Source organism: Peromyscus leucopus, chromosome 8b (genome assembly GCF_004664715.2).
Source record: "Peromyscus leucopus breed LL Stock chromosome 8b, UCI_PerLeu_2.1, whole genome shotgun sequence".
NCBI classification, from domain to species: Eukaryota; Metazoa; Chordata; class Mammalia; order Rodentia; family Cricetidae; genus Peromyscus; species Peromyscus leucopus.
Genome location: NC_051086.1, coordinates 45,420,442 through 45,438,462, shown reverse-complemented (window position 1 = coordinate 45,438,462; position 18,021 = coordinate 45,420,442).

Sequence of the window (18,021 nt, the reverse complement as noted above, 5' to 3'; positions counted from 1 at the left end):
AGTCAATTATAAGACAAAATTCAGTAAATAGTGTCTGCCATGGCTCTAGACTCTCTGAATATCCTTCACTGTCCCCAATATGTCCTATCCTCTCTGTAGCATAAGCTGTCCCACCTGCCAGGAGCACACACACACACACACACACACACACACAGCACACACATGCAATGCATATAGCAATACCACCGTCACACACACACACACACACACACACACACACACACACACACAGTAAGCATATAGCAACCACCATCACCACACACACACACACACCACACACACCACTCCCCCACACACACACAGCACACACATGCAATGCATATGGCAACACCACCATCATCACCACATGCACACTGACCTTAGCTCTAGACAATCTCTACCTGTGTCTGTTGTTTCCTTGTTGGTTTGTTGTGCTTGGCCTCGAACATGCTAGGCAAGAACTCCACCGCTGCTTCCCAGCCTATTCTCTCTCAGCTTAAACATCACCGCCTCACAGTAGACCCAGACCCTAGGCTGGGTTGGGAGGGAGGGGTGGTCCTAGAAATATGCTCTATGACACTTGCCTTGCCCCTGGTGGAAGCTCATTTGTGCTGTGTTCACTTCCCCCATAATGGCATAGTTAGCAACCCATGGTTGTTCAAATACATTTAGGACTGGAAGCGTAGCTTAACGCTAGAGCATTGGTTTAGCATGTGCAAGGCCCAAGATGTGACTCCTTGCATCAAGACCCAAACTGTATAGAAGCATTTAACCAACCGACTTTATAAATGTTTAAATCTATGCTTAAAATCTCCTTTGAACAAACTCTGTTTTTTTTTGTTGGCTGATTGGTTGGTTGGTTTTTGAGTTTTGTTTTTCGAGACAGGGTTTCACTGTGTAGCCCTGGCTGTCCTGGAACTTACTCTATAGACCAGGCTGGTCTCGAACTCAGAGATCCGCCTACCTTTGCCTCCCGCCTGCATGCGCCATCACCAACTGGCTATAAACTCTGTTTTGTTAAAATGGTTGCTTCATATTAGCTTTTCCTGAAATTATTTTCTGAAGCGAAGTTAAGGATCCAGCTTCACCTTGAATGAAGTCAAACAAAGTCTCTGAAGAAGAACTCTTCTGGCTGCTGAGGGCAGCAGAGCGGGATGTAGAAATTTTTTTTTTAGCTTTATTCTGTGGCTTTACCTTTAAAATAATAAAGCCAGTGAGAGGACTCAGCAGGTAAAGGTGTTTGTCATGCCATCCTGGTAAACTGAATTTGATCCCTAGAGCCCATTTAAATGTGGAAGGAGAAAACTGATTCCACAAAGTTGTTCTCTGACCTTCACATGTGCACTGTGGCACACATGCACCATGCAGATATAAACATACAATACAAATTAATAATAAATAATACAAGGGGCTGGAGAGATGAGTGAGCAGTTAAGAGCTAGCAGCTTGTGGTGCTTTGGATGAGAATATCTCGCCTAGGCTCATGTTTGAAAACTTGGTCCCCAGCTGATGGAACTGTTTGGGAAGGATTAGGAGGTTCAGCTTAGTTGGAGGTGTGTCCCCGGGGTGAGCTTTGGGGTTTCCAACGACTCATGCTATTTATTGCCAGAGTTCCATCTCTGCCTCCTACCTGCTGGTTAAGATGTGAACACTCAGCTGTTCCTGCCTCCATGCCTTTGCCGCACCATCATGGACTCTCACCCTCTGAAAATCTGAAAATGTAAGCCCAAATTAAACACTTTCTTTCATAAATTGCCTTGGTCACTGTGTTTTGTCACAGCAATAGAAAAGTAACTAAGTAACTAAGAATCTGTTTTTTTTCTAGAGGACTCTAGTTCTGCTATGGAAGAATCCTTTTGGGCACTGTGAATATGTATTACTCCCATTGGGAATAAAGAGCTGAATGGACATTGGCTAGGCAGAGTTTTCAGGGCAGAGAGAATGCTGGGAAGAAGAAGGGTCTGAGGTGTCTCGAGGAGACTCCATGAGACACAGAGTAAGCAAGATGAGTTCGTAGATGAGGTAAATGAGTCTGGGGCAGCACACAGATGAAGAGAAATGGGTTAATTTAAGTTATAAGAACTAGTTAGGAACAAGCCGAAGCTAAGGCAGAGCTTTCATAATCAATAATAAGTCTCGGTATCATTATTTGTGAGCTGGCAGTCCCCCCTGTTGTATGATATTTTGTTTGTTTTGTATTCTGACAAATAAAGCTTGCCTGGAGATCAAAGGGTGGAGCTAGCCACTAGTGAACCATAGACACCAGGCAGTGGTGGCACACACCTTTAATCCCAGCACTTGGGAGGCTCAAGCCTTTGATCCCAGCACGTGGAGGCTCACACATTTAATCCCAGCATTAGAGAGGCAGAGACAGGAATGTAAGGTGGGCAGAGAAAGGATCTTGCCCTCCATTGAGTCTGAGGATTCATAGAGGTAAGAAATGACTGTGGCTACTCTGCTTCTCTGACCTCCAGGCAAGCTTTATTTGTCAGAACACCTAACAAAATATCATACAACATTAACATTTTTTACTACATATATACATTTAAGAATATCTTTAAAATGTATTTATGAAACAACAAAAATCCACAATGAAGCCTGACATTAGTTGACATTCCAGGGCTCAGGAGGCTGGCAAAAAGGTTACAGTGATTTGTAAGCAAGCCTAAAAGAATTTCAGTATGTATGTATGATAAATTCCAGGCCATTCTAAGCTACAGTGAGGTCCTGTCTTTAAAAAACAAAAAAACAAAACAAAACCAGCATGGTGGCACACATATTTAATCTCAGAACTCAGGAGATAGAGGCAGCAGATCTCTGTGAGTTTCAGGACAGCTTGGTCTACAAAGCAAGTTCCAAGACAGCCAGGCCTGTTACACACACACAAAAAAAAAACTGTCTCAGAAAACCAAACAAACAAACAAAACAGCATTGGCAAGGATCTGGAGGAGTTGCAGTCTGGTAGATGATAAAAACATAGTGACTGTTTCTCCAGAAGACTAAATATAGAGTTAACATGTGACCCAGAAATTCCAGCCCTCAGCATGTACTTAAAAGAAATGGAACACGAGAGCACAAACACTACATAAACGTTATAGCAGCAGCCTTATTTATACAAGAAAAAGGAGGAACCACCAGGGAATGGAAAGAGAAAGAAATCCCTCACTTTGGAGTCTGGTTGAAGCTGGGAGTCAAGAATTCTAGCTCAATGGGCTGGAGAGATGGCTCATCAGTTAAGAGCATTTGTTGATCTTGCAGAAGACCCAGGTTTGGTTCCCAGCACTTGCAGGATACCTCAAACCATTCATAACTCAGGTTCCAAGAGATCAGAGGTCTTCTGGTCTCTTCAGGCACCAGGCATGCTCATGGTACACATACAAACATTTACATTCGGACAAAACACTTAAACAAATTAATAGATCCATATATGGCTCAAGTACAACATTTTCTGTGAAGGGGCCAAAATAGAGTTTTTTGTTTGTTTGTTTGTTTGTTTTGTTTTGTTTTGTTTTGTTTTGTTTTGTTTCATTGAGGCAGGATTTCTCAATGTAGCCCTGGCTAGCCAGGAACTTGCAGATCAGACTGCCCTTGAACCCATGGATATTCACTTACCTCTACCTCCTGGGTGCTAGGATTAAAGGCATGTACCACCATACTCAGCATAAAACAATATTTCTCTTATATAGGGATATTTCAAATGAGAATTTTAAAATAGCAATGACTTATGCTTAAGGCCAAGTATATATGGCCTTTCTTCCCTCCCAGCCATAAACACGTAATTTGCTAGATATTTCACAAGAAACCTCATTTGTATTAATAGTCCTGTCATAGCTGCCTGTGTACCCATAGGGCCCATGATATTATCTTATCAGATTGGAATTGTATCCAAGGCTCCTCTGTAGCCACTCCGTAATCTCAGTTACTGAAAAGGGGAAAAAAGCCAGACAGTTCTGGTGCATGCCTTGAATTAGCACTCAGAAGGCAGAGGCAGTCTGACCTCTGAGTTCGAGACCAGCCTAGTCTACAGAGAGAGTTACAAGACAGCCAGGGGTATACAGAGAAATCCTGTCTCAACAAAACCGAAAATAAAGAAAGGGAAAGGGGAGAAGAGATCAAGGAGGGGATCCTTTAGAAACCAGTTAATCAACATCATCCCCAAAGCCTCCAAATCCTATTATATACATGCTAAGACATTTAAGTGTGAATCTCCTTTGAGAAGCCCTTCCCCATTCTTTGGGGTGTATATAATTCTCTCCATGAGTTCCTCTTTTTCTATTAACAACTTCATTTAAGTCTATATTTAAGAAGTCTTTTTTTAGCCAGTTGTGGTAGCATATACCTTTAATGCTAGCACTCTGGAGGTCAGAGGGCAGGTAGATCTCTGTGAGTTCAAGACCAACCTGGTCTACATAGTGAGTTACAGGCCAGCCAGGGCTACATGTGAGACCCTGTCCCCAAAAAACAAACAGACAAAAAACCAAAACAACTAAAAACTTCAATGAAATCTAACTCTTGCTTCATGTTATCTTGTCCTGAAATTATTTTCTGTGGTGAAATCAAGGATCCAGCTTCACAGAGTGGAGGTCTCTGAAAGGGAAGTCTTTGGGCTGCTGAGGCAGGAGAATGGTCTGAGTCTAATCAGCCCAAATGTCCACCAACTGGTGAGTGAGTGCATAAAATGTGATAGCCACACAGCTGAATGATATTTAGCCGTAAAAAAAAATGAATGAAGTACCAATACATTTTACAACATATCATAAACTTAAAAATTAGGCTAAATGGCTAAGTGGTGACAGGCAATGGTGGCACACGCCTTTAATCCCAGCACTCAGGAGGCAGAGGCAGGTGGATCTCTATAAATTCAAGGCCAGTCTGGTCTACAGAGCGAGTTCCAGGACAGGGCTACACAGTGAAACCCTGTCTCAAAACACCCCTGTCCCCCCAAAAAAATTAGGCTAAATGAAAAAATGCCAATTAAAATATCACAGATTACAAAACTCTTGTTATTGTTTTTTTTCCAGTGCCGGAGATTAAACACAGTGCTTCCCACATGACAGGCAAGGAATCTACCACGAAGGCCACATTCCTAGGCCCAGATGCTCTGTGGTTGTGATCTTGGCAGCGTGACTCTGTGAATCATACACTTTACACTGGCGTGCTGTGTGTCCGTTTTATCTGTCTTATGTCGTTTTAAGCCCTGGGCCTGGAGAGATGGGTAAGAGCACTTGCTAAGCTGGAAGATTTGTTTCCCAGCACTGGCATGGAAGGCCACACTGTCTGCAACTCTAGTTCCAGGAGATCTGACACCCTCTTTCAGTCTCCGAGGGCCCCAGAGCACGAGGTGCATACACAAACAGGCAGGCAAAACACTCACACATGTAAAAACAAACAAACCTTAAAAAAAAAAAAAAAAAAAAAAAACGAAAACAGAACAGGGGAGGGGAACTGAAACTAGAACTCGAGACTTCCGCAAAGCCCACGCTGGACCCAGGCTTCAAAAGCTTTTCCAGTTACAAGTAAAGAAAATCTCTCCCTCTTTCCCAGGGCTGTCTTGCACAGCTAAGTGGTAGAGCGCTTGCTAGACATCTGGGAAACTCATAACTCAGCACCCCCACCCCCAAAATACAAACTTCTCAAGCTGGCTTCAGTCTGGCTCTCTTCGATTATGCTTCATTTGTAGCTTTTTGTAAATGTTTCTTTTATTTAAATTTATTTTCACATAGTTTTTTTGTTTGTTTGTTTTTTTTGTTGTTGTTGTTTTGAGACAAGGTTTCTATGTGTAACAGCCCTGGCTGTCCTGGAAACAGGCTGCCCTCGAACTCGCAGAGATCCCCCTGCCTCTGCCTCCTGAATGCTGGAATTAAAGTTATGTGCCACCGTGCCCAGCTTCACATAGTTTCTTCATTCTGTTTTCGATTTTACTTTATTCGTATGGGGGTTTTCCTGCATATCTGTGCACCAGTTTCATGCAGCAGATCCCCTAAAAGTGGAGTCACAGACAGTTGTGAGCTGCCATGTGGGTGCTGGGAATCAAAGCGAGGTCCTCCTGAAGAGCAGCCAGTGCTCTTAAATTCTGAGCCATCTCTCCAGCCCCATGGATCACTTTTTTTTTTTTTTTTTAAATAAAATGTGGATGCTTACACAGAACAGTGTGGCGGGCACCTTCTGGAGAAGGCGACAAATGCCAGCGATGAAAGGCCACTTCCTGACAGCAGTGGGTTTTAAGCTGTTTGAAATCATTGTCACTGAATTTATGTGGGAGAGGGGATGTCACCCAGTCTTAAAAGAAGGAAAAGTGGGCCCAGGCAGCAGCGGTGGTGGTGCACACGCCTTTAATCCCAGCACTCGGGAGGCAGAGCCAGGCGGATCTCTGTGAGTTCAAGGCCAGCCTGGGCTACCAAGTGAGATCCAGGAAAAGGAGCAAAACTACACAGAGAAACCCTGTCTCGAAAAACAAAACAAAAAAAAAAACAAAACAAAACAAAAAATAAAAACAAAAAAAAAAAAAACAAAGAAGGAAAAGTGGAGCCTCTGAGATCCTGGGGAAGAGGGTAACAAGCCAGGACCCGGGCTTACTGACTTTAATTTTCTTTGTACCAATCCCCAAACTTGCTTAGAGCCAGGGATGAGGCAATGTCTACAGGCCAGACAGAGCTTCCTGAGGCTGAGCGTCAGAGACTGATAAAAAAAGAAGGAAGCCAGCTTCCTTAGACTGAACCAGCTTTCTGGAGCAAGGAAGATGAGAACAGAGTCGGGGTGAGGGAGAGGCTTAAAACAACTGATTCTCAGAAAGGTACCTTAAAGGGTCAGTCTTTGAGACCAAGGGTCCCTTCTGAAGAAAGAAAGCAGTCTACCAGGCTAGGGACAATGTGCTGGGCCTGGAAGAATCCCTCACTCTCACAGAAAATGGACTGTCCCTTCCCACACCTCCCTAGGGAGCCCCTGCACAGAGAGGCCTGGATGTGTGTGCCTCTATCTCAGGATCCAGAATAGCCCCAGGCAGGCCCCAGGCCAACTTTGAGAGCCCAGATCCAAGCCCTGGCCCCTCTGGGAAGTTTTCATCGCAAACAGTCACTGCCCAGAAATGGACATCTGCTTTTAGCATGAGAAGACCAAGACAGGAGGAAGACGTTTCCTCGTCTGGGAAAACGCAACAGAGCAAATGGAGCAGGAACCTCAGTAGTGGCAAAAAGGGCGCAGTCACAGCTAGAAGACTGAACGTGGGGCAGCGACAAAACAAAAGGCCAGGATCAGGAGGCTCAGTTTGGGCCAAGGATGAGTCAGACTGAGGCAGAGGATGGCTACAACCCAGGAAACAGACAGATCTAGGCAGAAGGCAGATCGACTACACCCAACCACTCAGCACGCTCCAGCAACCCACTCCCTCACCCTGCACCCATTCCCCCACCTCCCACCCACCCCTCTCCTCCCCCACCCCTCCCCGTGTCCCCTCCTCTTCCTGCCCCAACTATTCCATCTTCTCCCGGACCCCTCTACCCCTTCACCCTGCCTCAGTCACACCTCCAACTCTCCTGGCAACCCCCTCCCATCCATCCCTCCAGGCCGGCACTCAGACCTCTAAGAAGTCAGGTCTCTGTTAGAAAGGTCTGCCCTTGAACCTCCTTCCTGTCCCACTTCTCAGGGCAGGATGTTAGCCTGGGGCTTATTTCAGAAAGGGAGCCAGTGGGCGCTGGAGTGGGCTGGGACCATGTAGCATTTCCCTCCAGCTTCACAGAGCGCCGGGGTGTCCCGGAGCAAGGTCCTGTACCTTGCGTATTAAGAGGGGCGAACCCAGGGAAGTAGGTTCTGTTGTTACCTCTATTTAGATGGGAGGCGACAGGAACCTGTTTATTTAAATGGCTGATTGCGGTGGTCTGGTTAGTTTCCATGGACTATGAGAGCTGCTGAACTTTTTTTGTTTTTTGTTTTTTTGTTTTTGTTTTTGTTGGATCTGAGGACCGAACCCAGGACCTTGCGCTCTACCACTGAGCTAAATCCCCAACCCCGCTGCTGGAACTTTTGACTTGTAATCCGGTTTTGTCTGAGGGGAAAAAAATTTTTTTTTCAAGACACGGTCTCTCTATGTAGTCCTAGCTTTCCTGGAGCTTATGCTGCAGAGGTAGAGCCGTTAGTTTACCCTGTATACGTCCTCATTTCTGCATTAGTCAGAGCCCTCTGAAGGAACAGAACTGAGAGAGTGGATATATACACATGTGCATTCACATGGGATGGATTAGACTGGCTTACACGGTGTTGTCTAGGTAGTCCAACAAAGACTGTCTTACTCTGCAGAGCTGAGAATTCCGTAGCCGCTCATTCCATGAGGCTGCCTGTCTCAGCAGTCCCACCCCGGTGGTGCTGAAGGCCTCAAGGGTGACTGGAGCGTCCGTGTCGGAATCCTGAATAAACTGATTCTCATATCAGCAAAGGGATGCCTCAGCTGAAGGCTAGATGAGCTTGCCAGTGAGAGAGAGGGCGAGCAGGCAAAAGGCAGCTTCCTTCCTCCATGTCCTGTTATCGGGGCTGCCCTCATTATGAATGGGTCTTCCTGCTTCAAGTGATCACATCAAGAAAAACCCTCACAGGAGCGCCCAGCAGCTTGTGTTTTGGTTGATTCCAGATGCAGTTGACAACCGTGATTAGCCATCACAAGTTTATCCCTTGTCGACTGTCACCACACTCCATCTGTCCTCTTCACGGGCCAATGAGGAGAGTTACGGGGAGACGTGGTGGGAACCACCACCCCTGTGTCTTTGATGTTGGCATTCATTTCTGAAATTCCTCTGGGATGCAATACTGTCTTTGGTTCACTATTTTCCCGGCTAGAGGCAACTCCTGTTGTGGCTTCCGTTTGGCCTCTCCACCCAGAAAGCCCTCACTCCAGTGTCAGAGAACCAATGTGCGGATTCTGCCGACTTCTAAGTTTATCTGTCCCGACTGCACATTCTGGAACTGGGGAAATAACTATGGGATGAGTTTGAGGACCCACTGGATTCAGACTTCAGCCAAAACTCTGTTATAAATTCCTGGACCTCCACAAGCCTCTATGTTAACCAGGGGGCCACAGTGTTTCTTGGAGTCTCCTGGGATCAGTGTCAATTCAGAACCAGTATCCAATTAAGCCCCAGAAAGAAGTCTGATTTCTTCAAACTCACTGAGATCTGCCTGCCTCTGCCTCCCAAGTGCTGAGACTAAAGGTGTGTGCCACCACTGCCCGGCTCTCATTTTCTTTAATGTACAGTTATCCTTGTAAAATGTTGTATGTTCCTCTGGGGAAGGATGCGTGAAAGGCTAACAGTAAAACTCTTAGGTATCTCAGCTTGGTCCTTCCTTCCTCAAGACACATGGCCTTTCCTTCAGTCAGGGACTTCTGGGTCTCTGAAGTGACTCAGGTCTGGAAATTGTTCAGTGGGCTGGGGTCCCCTATTGCTACAACCCAATTTATTTCATTGATTCTAGAGTTTTCCTGTTATACAGATTAAACAGGCTTGGGGCTGGAGGGGTGGCTCAGCTGTTAGAGCACTGGCTGCTCTTGCAGAGGACCTGGGTTCAGTTCCCAGGACCCGCATGGTAGCTCACAGCTGCCTGTAACTCCAGTTCCGGAGGATCCAATGTTTTCTGGCTTTTGCAGGCACTAGGCACGCATGTGGTGCACACACATATATGCGGGCAAAACCCTCATATATATGAAACAAAATTAAAAATACTTTTAATGGCTGGCCTTGGTGGTGCACGCCTTTAATCCCAGCACTTGGGAGGCAGAGGCAGGCGGATCTCTCTGAGTTTGAGGCCACCCTGGTCTACAGAGTGAGATCTAGGACAGCCAGGTCTACACACACAGAAAAACCCTATTTCAAAAAACAAAAACACCCAAAACCACCACCAACAACAAAATCCTTAGTAGGTGTCTTATCTATTTTATTCCCAGAAACACCATGATTGGTTAGCCAGTGCCACAAGGCCGTACCGATTAGGCCATTATAGGCCTTGCTTTGCTGGTGCAGCCCATTACCATAACTACACTCATCTTGCCTTTGACCTTTCAAATGCTGCCACCTGGCCCCTGGTACTCAGTTAAACCCATTACATTTAATTCACCTAAGCGAGCAGCAGCATCTCCAACCCTAGGGTCTGGCACCCGGGGAAGAACCGTGCTGACATCCTTCTCACCACCCTAAGAGAACCCCCCCACACACACACTATGTAAGATTCGGGTGCTGGGCACCAGGGTGCTGGGAACTGAACTTGCGTTCTCTGCAGGAGCAGGTGTGGACTCTTAACGGCGAAACCATTTCTCCAGTGTTGTCTTCGTTCCCTTTTATTTTTTTTTTGGGGGGGGGAGGGGGGCAGGGTCTCAGCCAGCAGATTTTATTGGTACAAGGTGGGGAACCGTGGCAGTCAATCATTCTGGTGCTCAGTTTTGCCCTTCTTATAAGGTAGTCAACCACACTTTAAAAACCCATTTTCTTAGCCAAGCGGTGGTGGCACACGCCTTTAATCTCAGCACTTGGGAGGCAGAGGCAGGCGGATCTCTGTGAGTTCAAAGCCAACCTGGTCTACAGAGTGAGTTCCAGGACATCTAGGGCTGTTACACAGAGAAATCCTGTCTTGAAAAACCAAAGGAAAAAAATAGTTTCTTTTGTTTAATTTATTATCACTATTATCATCATCATCACCACCATTATTGCTGTTGTGTGAATGTGCATGAGGGGGCAGGGCACTTGCACGCCCAGGATGTGTGGTCAGAGGATGACTATGTGGAGTCGGCTCTCTTCTACCTTTATGTGGGTACCAGGGATCAAAGCACCTTTATCTACGAAGCCATCTGGACGGCCCTATTCTTTCTGAAGTTGTTCTTTTTCATCCACACTTTTGAGAGCTGTGATGTCTTGTGCCCTTCTTGTTATCAATCCCTTGCACTCTTCCCTCATTTTGTGGATGTTTGGACTCAAGCACTTGAAACGCTTTCTGTTGGAGTCTGCTGGTATTACGTTGTATCCCTCCAGGGCCATCTGGGTGGGGAGGGGGTTAACTCAGAACAAACCCATCATTAACCGTGTGTGTGTGTAGCCTGTGCGTGTAGATTCCTTTTTTATGACACAGGACACAAATATACCTTTTTCAAAATTTATTTTATGAGTGTTTTGCTTGCGTGTATGTCTGTGTATCCTGTGTGTGCCTGTTACCCAAGGAGGTGAAGAGGATGTTGGGTCCCCTCCTTAAACTGGAATTACAGACGTTTCCAGCCACCATGTAGGTGATGGGAATTGAACCCTCCAGAAGAGCAGTCAGTGCCCCTAACCAGTAAGCCATTTTCCTAGCTGCCTGTTTGAGGCTGTCTTTTACAGAGTTCAGGAGAAGGAAGAATTTGGTTGCTCGGGGCTTAAGTTCAAGGTTCTCTATGTTTATTGCGAATGCATCCCAAAGCAGTTAGGTCTGGACTGGCCCTCTACCCTCCATGCCTTGAAGTATCAGGAATATGTTGGAATAGAAACTGTCCAAATTTGATTCTCCTTAAGAGGAGAAGAAACTTGTCCCATTGTTTTGAGTTGGGGTGCAGCTTGATGCAGGTGGAAGTGCTGGGTTGCTGACTGGGTACCTTGTTCAGGGAGGGTCTGTATACAGCTCAGTGCAGGACGGGCACTTGCTGCGGGCCGCAGGAATATATCATAAGAACTCAGCTGGTTATGGCAAAGTCACTACCTAGAGGGATCAGGGAATTCCTCCAGAGGAAGCCAAATCCCAAGGAGTTTTTGGTGTTACTTGGCTTGTTATATATCAGCTGTATTCTGTTATGAAAATCATGTGTGCCTTCATAGCTTTCCCAATTGACTTTTCCCTAAGAAGGGCTAACAGTGTAGACTGATCACTCTCTGGACATACACATTCCAGGTATTTGGAGAACAGCCTCAGGAAAGGCTTTCTCTGGAATCAGATTATCTCCCTTGGCCACTTTCAAGGACTACAGGAAACACCACCCAGGTGGGCGCCCATTGTTAGTCCCAGGTGGACTAACAATGATAACAGCCCACATGCAAGTCTCCTGACTTAAGGTGTCCACAAGGGGACACCGCCTAGGCCAGGTAGACATTAAGTAATAGCTTTACACAATTTAGCTCAGACCCCTCCTTTCTTACAGCCTTACTAACTTTATAGACCTCTAACTACTTACCTAACCACTTCTAGGAATATTTAGATAAACTTCTGTGCTAACAGCTATGCTCAGCCAGAACTCCCAGTTCAAGCCTCCCTGTAATTATCATTATTGGTAGCATCTGGTCAGGTCCATCACTGGATGGAGGAAAGTACCTTATCAGAGATACCTCTGTACTCTCTAGAACAGACTTAAGCATCCAGGCTACCTGTTTGAGAAGGCCTGGCAGATGTGCCAATTAAGCCTTACTTCCTCTTTTCCCAAACCTTACCTCCAGTTCCAGATCTCCCTTTAACTATCACCGGAGGCATCTAGCTGTACACAGGTTGCCTAGAGACTGAGCACACTTTCCCCCACCCTGCAGAAAAACGGAAGACAGCTTGGACAGATAGGAGCTGTGGAACCAAAATAAGACCAAAATGCTCTCACCCCAAAACTAAAGGCCTAAGACTGCTTCTTTTAGCTACAGGCCATAAGTTACTGGAACAGGCCAGAAGTTACTGAGACCAGTCAGTTCAGATTCCAGAAACCAGGAAGTATAAAAGTACAGAGCCACAAGATAGTCACGAGGTAATGCCTGCCAGACTATGGAATGTCCTCTCCCTGGTTTCCAGGGTAACTGATCACAGAAATGCCTCCACCTGAGGGCAGCCAATGAGAAATGGTGGTGGGCAACCACTCCCTTAGAAGTAATTTCTAGAAGTCCCTAGAAGCGGGCCAATCAGAATTGTACCCGTACTAGCACCCCTAAATGATGTAACCTTGTGACTTTTCCCTTTAAAAACTGAGCTTGCAGACAGGTGGGCGCTTCCTCCAGCCTCCACTGCGTTGGATGTATTGGACGAAGTCCCTGCCTAGGCTTGTATTGCTTTTGGATATCCAGAATTAAACCTTGCTTTTGCATTCCGGCATGCTCGTCTTTGGTGGTCTCTCTGGGGGTCACGATCTGGGCACAACAGGAGCCACAGGAAAAAAGAAGACAGTTTTATTTTCTCCCATTGACCTAGCAACTTATAGATTTTTAACATCCTTTACCAAACACATTTAAGGTTATAGTTGTGCACGTAAGACCCCTCTTCTTAGACATTACCCATATTTAGCCTTTAGTTGATTCATTAGTCACTTCCCCTTTGGGTCACAAATGGTAATTAACAACTAGTGCCCTTCTTTGTAATTCTTATCAACCCTCCATTTGATCCTGATAGTGGACAATCACTGCCTGAGGAAGTTCAGGCTGAGTGTCCTGGGTGGAGGGGAGGATTGTGATTTTGGGAGATATATAACTGTAAAGCAGAGGACAGACAGGAGAAGAGAGAAGAGAATGGAAGAACGAGATGGGTAAGAACTTGAGAGGAACGAGCTGAGATGGGGAAGAACTAGATTGAAGAGCTAAAAGAGAGGACTAGAGGAACGAGATGGAAGATGAGGAAGAGCCAGATGGGGAAGAACAAGATGAGAAAGAGCCAGATGAGAGAGAAGGAGACGGGAGAGAAGCTGATGGGAGAAAGAACTAGATAGATGAGAACCTAGAAGGGACAAAACTAGATGAAGGAATTAAGATAGAACCTAGAGGGGACAGTAGATAAATATAGAGAGAAATCAGGCAAGAAAGGAGCTAGACATGAGAACAGAACTGAAGCTGTGTATAAAGGATGTTATGCCAGAGGAATAAAAGCGAATGGACCAAAGAACTCTGCGTGCGTAGACTGATTTACCGACTCTAAAGAATAGATTCTCAGCTGGTTGATAGAGCCTTCCGCAGACCCTGGGAGGGGACTATCGAGGGGCTGGACCCCCATAGTCCTCGATAGGCACTCATGTTGCTGGGGATATTGTTTGGAGTGGGATGTGAACACGCAGCATATGAAGGTGGGGTTCTCAGGCTTCCAAGTGCCTAATTAGAATAGGGGTGAGTACATAGCCCCAAACAAGTGGAGTCCCAGGGGCTAAATGATCCCCCTGTGCTTGCCTGTCTCACCTCTGCGGCTATCACATCTTTTTTCTCTGGAAAAAGTTTTTTTTTTTTTTTTTTTTTTAAGACTTTTACTTTTAAACCTGCTGTAGTGGCATAAGCCTTTAATCCCAGCACTCTGGAGGCAGAGGCAGGCAGATCTGTGAGAGTTCAAGGCCAACCTGGTCTACAGAATGAGTTCCAGGACAGCCAGAATTGCGTAATAGAAAGACCCAGTCTCAAATGTGTGTGTGTGTGTATGTGTGGTGTGTGTGTGTGTGTGGTGTGTGTGTGTGTGTGTGTGTGTGTGTGTGTGTGTGTGTGTGCCTGCAGAGGCCAGAGGAGGGTGTCAGATTCCCTGGAGTGGGAGTTACAGGTCTTTGTGAGTCTCCTGAAAGTTAATTCTGAGACCCATGCTGAGGTCCCCAGGAAGAGCAGAAAGTACTAACTGCAGCGTCAATTCTCCAGCCGCCTCCACACCCCCATAATTCTTATTCTGAAAATAACACAGTTATAAATCTTTTTCTTTAGAAAATGGCAATGCTCTTGAAAACCCTTGTGATTCTTCCTTGGAAATTCATTTCCCCCTGGGGGCCACATTCAGACAGTCAGAGCCCAGATGGGGTGGGGTAGAGAGAGAGAGGCCTGAAAAACACTGCACCCAGATCATTTTTTCACATCTTTGCTTTCCAGGGAACAGGAACACTGGACTCACTCCTAAAAAATAACAGGGCTCTGAGTGTTTGGAGGGGGAGAGGAAGGCAGTTGACTGCTGGAGGTCAGATGATGACTGAGTTTTCTCAGCATGGCATAATCCCGGGATGACTGGGCAACCCTGGTTCCCAACCAAGTGTGTCAGAGCAGAGGTCTGTCTGAGTAACAGCAGATGTAGAAGGCAGAAGCAAGTACCGTCCGTTCCAGAGTCATGGGGAAGAACCCCACCACCCCCTGTTATCTTTCTAAGTCACCCCCAGGATCTTCTTTTTTTGATGGCTGGACCAGCAACTGGGCTTGACCCGGGGTTTGTATTCCTTGTGCTAATGTATCTGTTAGGTTACTTCTCTTCTCCATGACTGGACAGATTTCCTGGGTAGCCGGTTGGTAAGAAAGACCAATTTTACTTTTACAGATGTAAGACAGAGTAAGCCTTAGAACATCTTCATTTACCCATCATGTGTTAGAGCTCCCCACATAGAGCTGTTAGCCTGCCCTGCATCCTACGGTTTGGAGTCTCCATGTTCTACTTACTTTATTGTATATCTTAGGCCTAGGCTCTCATTTTATTATAAATCTCCATATTAGAAGATCTGTATCATCCACCACTCACCTGAACCCCAGGAAACAGAGCTTGGAGCTTCCTTGTGCACCCCTAAATCAAAGTGTGGATGACAGGGCTGACCGAGAAAGAGAATTATCGTGGGTGCGTGATACCAGTCTTCCATGAAGCAGCCACTTAGAGAAAATCAGCACCCTACTGGACACTCAAAAGCAGCTTCACCCAGAGGCCTTGAAGATTTGCAGCAAGAGAAAACAGCCAAGCATCAACTGCACGGCAGCAGCCAAGGCCCAGAGAGGCAAAGCAGGCGAACTGTGACCCTGTCCTTACCTCTTCAGACTCTTCAGGCGAGAATGTTGCCCCTCAGACTCTCTCTCTCTCTCTCTCTCTCTCTCTCTCTCTCTCTGTGTGTGTGTGTGTGTGTGTGTGTGTACACACACACATATATATTCAGGGCAGAAAAGTTGACTCAGCAGTTAAGAACACTTACTGCTGGCTGGGTGGTGGTGGCACATACCTTTAATCCCAGCACTTGGGAGGCAGAGCCAGGTGGATCTCTGTGAGTTTGAGGCCAGCCTGGTCTACAGAGCAAGATCCAGAACAGGATCCAAAGCTACACAGAGAAAGCCTGTCTTGAAAAAACAGAAAAAAAAAAGAAAGAAAGAAAAGAAAAAAAAAAAAAACAAGAACACTTACTGCTCTTCTAGAGAACCTGGGTTCCGTTTCCAGCAGCCACCTCAAGAGGCTCACAGCTGCAACTCCAGTGCCAGGGAGAGCTGATGCACACACACACACACACCCCTCATACATAAATTCATGCAGGTACACACACACACACACACACACACACACACACACACACACCCCTCATACATAAATTCATGCAGGTACACACACACACACACACACACACACACCCCTCATACATAAATTCATGCAGGTACACACACACACACACACACACACACACACACACACACACACCCCTCATACATAAATTCATGCAGGTACACACACACACACATATATATATAAATAGAAATGATCTTTACAACTGTATTATTATTGTCTGTGTGTGTGACACACACGTGTACATGAAATTTTGGGAGCACACAAGCTTACATATGCTTGTCACGGTGTGTGTGCAAGGGGAGGTTACAGGACAACTTCAGGAATCGTTCTTGCTTTCTGTCATGGATGCCAGGATTGAACTCAGGGCGTCAGGCTTCTACTGCAAGCACTTTGGCTGGCTAAGCCAGCTTGTTGTTGTGGTTTTTTAGTTGAGACAGGGCCTCATGTATCTCAGGTCGGCCTCAAATTCTATGCAGCTGAGGATGACTCCAAACTTCTATCTGCCTGTCTCTCCCTCCAAAGCGGTAAGGTTCTGGGCAAGTACCACTGTACCCAGTTTATTCAGTACTTGGGACTGAACCCAGTGTTTTGTGCATGTTAGGTCAGTACTCTGCCAAATGAGCTCAAACCTCAACCTGCCCCCACCCCCTTATTTTTAATCTCTCTCACTGAAGTGCACAGCCTGGCCTTGAACTCTATATCCTAGGAAGGCTTTGAACTTCAAATTCTCCTACCTCACTTGAAGGGACCCTAGCCCGCTAGAGCATGGCAAACATGGCTCTGGCAGGCCTTGCCCTTCTCCCCCACTCCCTCTGCCTTGCTAAAAACCATTAGATGACATTCCTAAAGCTAGACACCAAGGTCTATTCCCTTGTTTGGCCACTCCCTCCTTCTGAGGCTGACCACCAAGGTCCAGCTATCAAAGTAGTGAAATCCAGCAATCAAAAACTTCCTTTGGCTGCCCTAACTAACATGCTCCATTAACATGAAATCTCATCCTGACAAGGTGTTACCTCTTTTATCTTTAAAAACTGCCATTTGCCTAAGGTCTCCTCTTCGCACTCACGCACACACACTCATGCACACTGTCCTTTGTCCTCTGGGACAAATATCCCTTCCCCCTCTCCCTTGTCCTCTGTCTCCTGTTTTTCTCCCTTATTCCCTGTCCTCTGTGGCAAATAAATCTCCTTTGTGCTGAGAACTTGGTCTTGGGGTATCCTAAGCCAATACTGACCCCTTTCATCACCTTCCCAAATAACTCGGATATAAATCTGTTCCTCCAGGCCTGGCTTCTTTTTAAAAAATTTTTGTTGTTTTGAGTATTTTATTATTTTTTATGTATGAGTATTTTGCCTACATCCATGTCTGTGCATGACATGTGTGCCTGAAAGCCAGAAGAGGGCATCGGATCCCTTAGAGCTGGAATTTCAGATGGTTGTGAGTCACCAAGTGGGTGTCTGCAATTGAACTTGGATCTTCTAGAAGAACAGTCAGTGCTCTTAACTGCTGGACCATGTATCCAGGCCTCTTGTTTTGAGACAGAATCTCTCTCTGTAGCTCTGGCTGTTGTGAACTCACTCTGTAGACCAGACTGGCCTCAGACCCAGAGATCTGCCTGCCTTTGATGCTAGTGCTGGGATTAAAGGCATGTGCCACCATGCCCAGCTTCTTCTTAAGTTTTTAATTGACATACTGGGGTTCTATGTGACATTTCAATACATGTATACAAATGTACTGCTCCGACCAGGGTGACTGACGTATCCTCCACTTTAGACATGATCATTTTCTTTGTGTTGACAGTGTTCACTA